The sequence below is a fragment of the Triticum aestivum genome, chromosome 6D (genome assembly GCF_018294505.1).
Source record: "Triticum aestivum cultivar Chinese Spring chromosome 6D, IWGSC CS RefSeq v2.1, whole genome shotgun sequence".
Lineage (NCBI taxonomy): Eukaryota > Viridiplantae > Streptophyta > Magnoliopsida > Poales > Poaceae > Triticum > Triticum aestivum.
Genome location: NC_057811.1, coordinates 28,425,170 through 28,430,831, shown reverse-complemented (window position 1 = coordinate 28,430,831; position 5,662 = coordinate 28,425,170). Strand labels below are relative to the sequence as shown.

General features: G+C 43.5%; 1 long non-coding RNA gene across 1 annotated transcript; it reads right to left on the bottom strand.

Moving 5' to 3' along the window:
* Nucleotides 1-718: 718 nt before the first annotated feature.
* LOC123140896 (uncharacterized) lies at nt 719-5,662 on the bottom strand. The gene is made up of 3 exons (XR_006470094.1): nt 5,251-5,662; nt 4,846-4,899; nt 719-779 (listed from the first exon to the last, which is right to left on the bottom strand). It is a non-coding gene; the product is annotated as an uncharacterized lncRNA (long non-coding RNA).

Sequence of the window (5,662 nt, the reverse complement as noted above, 5' to 3'; positions counted from 1 at the left end):
CCTCAGATGACCGACATTGCTTGCTTAGTGTATCAAGTTTGTTCTCCCTCTCCAATTTAGTCTAAATACTGCCGGAAATAATAGAATGATGCCATATGAAACAAACAAAAAACAAAATGCTATCAGTAATTTTTGGGCAAAGGGGGGTCACCACATGAAATCAAACAACTTCTCCTTATGGCCCTGTTTGGTTCGGTTGTGGATTTCTAAAAGCAGCTGTGAAAAATCTGCTGTGGAAAAATAGTTGTGGAAAATCTGATGTGAAAAAGATGTGGGTCATTTGGCAAACCAGCTGATACAGCTTTTTCAGATTTTGGCCCGCAGCGGAATCAGATTTTGGAAAGCACGTCCTGGGTTGCTTCCGCTTTTGGTTCAGATTTTGGCCGCGGATTTCTGGAATCGGATTTTGCTGGGTTCGCCCTTTGGTTCAGATTCTGCTGCGCGACAGCGGAATCCGTCGATAAAAGCTGAACCAAACAGGGCCTATATCTACTATAACATAACCGTACTACAATAGGTGTTATACCCGAGTTACTATCAGAAAAAAATAGCAATTTCATAAATCTGTTCGAACCCGCGCATGATCTAGTTGACGGAATTAGATAGAGGGAATTAATATGGCCAATCATTGCAGAAAAATAACTGGGTAAAGCAAGTAAAAATAGCTACAACTAGCTGAAAAATATTCTAAATGTTACAAAAGAGAGAAACATCCTTACCTTCTTAAGAATTCCAAAATGGCTTGATAAAAGACGTCTTACCACACATCGTCAGGAAACCTAGCAAGTTTGGATCAAAAAAATGTAAAATAAAAATTTACAGAATTAAACACCAATACTGAATTCTTCAGATTAAAACGGGGGTACATCCATGTCAGGCAGGCAATGGTCCAAGGGCCACTCTTTGTTTAGCACGAGCAGGGAACAAAATCCAATATGCAGATTGGAGAGTCATCAGAGAGAAAACACCAGTTGTTGGACCAGGAAGGCACACTACTGATGCCGAGCTTGAAAGAGAGAAGGTAGCAACTGCAAGTGGTGTGTGCTGTCGCCCACAGATGCAGTGATGTTGGCTCTAACACAAAGACCGGTGGCAAGAATTCAAATGAACTCTGAATTTGTAGTCAAGGAAACAGATACCACTCACAACATGTATCTGGCAACGCCGGACAAAGCCTGCAACATTCTGCTCGCAGGCTATTTGAGAGTTTAGAACTTTTTTTTAACTAAGGGCGTGTTCGGATTCACTCCGCTCCCCGACTCTGCTCCCGGAGCGGACAGAGCAGTGCCGAACGGTCCGACTCCACGAAGTAGGAAGAGCGGAGCGGACAAGACCGTAGTTCAATTCAGCGGAGTCAGCGAAACCGAGCTCCGCGTGCCACTCCCCGCACAACTTACCGCTTCACTCGATCCTTTTCTCTCTCCCCCGTGCAGCGACTCCCCTGTCCTCCCGTGACCATGGAACCCTAGCGCTGCGCCGCCGCCCGCCGCCACCCCGCCGCCGCGGATCCCCAGCTCCCCTTCGGCCAAATCCATGCCCCTGCGACCTCGCCATCTCCTCGCCCCCCTCCTCATCCAAGGCGGCTTTTCTGTTCGGCAACCACTTTGAGGGCATACGGTTTGAGTGGACCTCTGGCGGCTGAGATCACCAGGGCCTCGTCCTCGTCCCCGGCAGCTCGGATTCGTCGTTTGCAAGGTCGGCATCCACGCCTACATCACATCCATCAAGGTGAGATCCATATCTCCTCTTCACCCTTGTTCCTCTACTGTTCTTGATTCATATTCCTGAATAGTTCCAGGTGTTCTTGATTCTTGGTTCTTGATTCCAGTAAGTAGTAGTACAACATGTCTATAATTCCTGCAAGGATTATGTGAGGAAATTGAGAGGAAGGGGATGAATTAGGGGAGTTGGTATAGAAAGGAGATGAGCGACAGAGTGCATAGAGACAGATAGAGTTTCCTTTTCTTCAGAGATAACAAATACACACTACATGATTATCATGGATGTTGCAAACATATACGTATTGCATCTGTTTCTTTTATTTGCCTTGATTGACATGGATGGAGTGAACTAGCTAGTGAACCCCTTCTCTGCCTATAACCTGTAACTATTATTTTTCCTTTAGCGAGAGAATAGGATATGATATCTGCTCCGATGCTCATAAACTCTAGCTAGTGCAGTTGAGTCAATATTACTTGTCTTTGAAATATGTTAGTATTGAGATTGCTTAAGAAATTATTATTTGTTTCAGGATTTTCTTAAGACATTATTATTTGTTTGTACTACAGTAGCTGTGCTGATTCTTTTTCACCATGGTCTTTGCTGGTATGTAACTAGGAGCATGGTTGATGATTGTTCATCGATATGTGTTAAATTGTAATGCTTGCAATTAATGTATAATTTTACTTATATTACTGCTATGACTCATCTTGCTGATGGTTACATGATAAATGTTGTTACATATGACTTGTCTTTAATGTTACATATGATTCTTACTTATCTTTCTGCTATGACTAATCTGGTTGATAATTAAGTACTAATTGTTGTTACTTGTGTATGTTCAGATGTCATCGGATAGTGACAATGATAGTGATAGTTATGAAGAAAGGAAGAAGAGGGTATGCCACCATGTCCAATCAATGTCCAACATCTATGCCAGTGCATCAACACTTGCAGGGAAGTACTGTGACAACTATTTGATCAAGGCAGACCCAAGGAATTCTATTCTTAGTGGGTTCGGATGGCTGCAAGAGACAGTGTCAACACCTGGAGAAACATATACCATGTTGAGGATGAACGCACGCCTCTTCTTTCAATTGCATGACTTGTTGGTCAAAAGGTATGGCTTCAAATCAACCTGTTTCGTGAGCAGTTATGAGGCGCTTGCAATGTTCTTGTGGACTTTAGGGGGTTGCGAGTCTAATAGGAGAACACAAAATCGTTTCAAGCACTCAGGAGATACAGTCCACCGGAAGTTTCATGAGGTTTTACTCTGTGTGATTAAGATGGCAGCAGATTACCTGAAACCTAAGGACCCAAACTTTAGTAGTGTGCACCCAAGGATTCAAAAGGATAGAAGGGCTTATCCACATCTTAAGGACCGCATCGGCGCACTAGATGGTACTCACGTCAGAGCTACCATTCCTGCTGGCGATGAAGTTAGATACATTGGAAGGTCAGGATCAACAACACAGAATGTTCTGGCAATATGTGATTTTGACATGCATTTCATGTACACTTCAGTTGGTCAACCCGGCTCTATGCATGATACCGGTGTCTTGTATCATGCAATTGAAGCTGACAAAGATACCTTCCCTCATCCTCCAAAGGGTTAGTAGTTCCTATAATAATTTCTTTTATTTAAATTCTGTAAACAAATCATAGGCCTTACATGCAATCTGCTTGTTGTTTGTAGGTAAGTACTATCTTGTGGACGCGGGCTATCCTAATAGACCTGGATATCTCGCACCTTACAAGGGGGAAAGGTACCACGTGCCTGATTTTCAACGAGGTGTGGCGCCAAGAACACCTAAGGAGAAATTTAACGAGATACACTCATCCAAGCGTAATGTGATCGAGAGAGCGTTTGGTGTGTGGAAAATGAAGTGGCAGATTCTACTAAAGATGCCCAATTATTCAGTTGAAACTCAAAAGATGATAGTGGCTGCAACTATGGCCCTCCACAACTACGTTCGATATCATGATAAGGGGGATCTTCACTTTCTTCGAGTCGACAGAGATCCCAACTATGTCCCAACTATCCCTTCAAGGTATCAACGGTATGCCATCCCTCCGAATGCATCGGATGCGTCAACCTCGGAGACTAGTGATAAAGACATGGACCGGTTCCGTAATAGACTAGCAACTGATATTGCTCTTGGTTGGTGACTTCCAGTTCTGCTATAAATGTGAGTATACTAGTTTCTACAGCATTCATGTGTTTTTATTTGCTACAATTCTTTAGTTTTTACCTTGCTTGATAAATTCATGCTTTCTCATAGATGACTGGTCGTAAAGTTAAACAAGTGAATGTTGTCTCCAAACATGTCGAAACTGTTCACTGTCTTTGTCAGTAGCTGAAATATTAGTCACAATATTACTTGTCATTTATTTCCTTGTAGCAAGATGCATAAGTCTAGAATCCAGAAGATGTTCTTAGCTAGTTCAATCACAACATGATTTGCTTCTTTCACAATTGATATGTATCTGTACCTATTAACAAATTTCGTAATTTTGTAGGTGAAACCATCCGAAGCAGAGTATATATGTTTTTGGTTCTATTCAAGCAATCACCAGCATTGCATAAAGGTTTTCATGTGTTGAAAATTGTTTCTGCAGGACCTCCACTGGACTAGAGTGATGTCTACAAAGTACATGTGTTTATGCTGCCTTTGTTTGTGTTTATCTTATGAAAAATCCTATTTGTCTATGTTGCTAAAATCATGTAATTTCAGCAAACTCATGCTGAATCGTTCTTGTGCGATAAAGTGAATTTTTGCACAAAAAAATTATGTGTGAAACTTCAGCATTATTTTCAGTAAACTCAGCATATTTGTGCATTTTTTCTGCACTGTGTTGCATCATTGGCACAACAAGTGATCCACGTACTGACCAGTATCAAACCAGCTTGATGTGTTGTGGGGGGCCTGTAATCCAGAGTGCAGAGTGGAGTTAGTTGCCGAACAAGTTGTCTGCTCCTCGTTTGCCCTGTGGAGCTAGCAACCTAGGAGCTGGGAGTGGAGCTAAGGATCTGACGGAGTGGAGTGAATACGAACAGGCCCTAAATTGGGGTTTCTGAACTTTTACTGCTGAAACGAAACTACACAATAGTTCAAAAGGTCATACCTTGGGAGTATATAGAGAGCGGGATTAGAAACAATTATAATCTTCCGCAGTGACCTGATGAAAAAGAGATTTTTAGTTATCAAATTTGCCAATCAGGAAAAAAAATCAGATAAATAAAGCTACGCTAAAGATATCATGTACTAAGCAGGCCAATGTTGTTGAAAAGATATCTGTCAACAACCCAATACATTGTATTCTGATGAAATCTCTAACAACAATGGTGTTCTCTAAATCCGTACCCCAACCATATGGACACACGGTGTTTATATATCTAGTTGCAAACAAACGCCAGACTTGTAAAAGGATACACATATATGTGAATCAACCCCGTAATGTACAACTGTGCACGCAGCTTGACTTAAAACCAAGAACACCAAGAACACCAGAAAAGAGAGAGGCGTTCACCCGGGGGAGATCATGATGAGAGAACGCTGACCCGTGGGGGCAGCGGTGGCTAAAATAGGTGCGCGGTCTGGATTTGGCACCACGGAAATAGCTCCAGACCATGGCACCACACGTAGAAGGGGATCATAGCCCTAGCGGTCCCCGGGGAACAGCAGAGGGGAGCCGAGCCGGTGGTACCGCCGGAGGGCCGTGAGATGGGATCCCGGCCGCCGCGCCGGGCTGTACACAGGGGAAAAGGGGGTGAATGGGTTCGGCTAAATTGCAGAGGGAAGCCCGGGTGGTGGTCCTGCCGGAGGGGCGTGAGATGGGATCCCGGCCGCCGCGCCGGTGTGTAAAGTGTAACAGTGGGAAAGGGGCTCGTGGATTCGGCTGAATCGAGGGAGAGGGACGGTTGTCTGTACGCTGTTCTTCT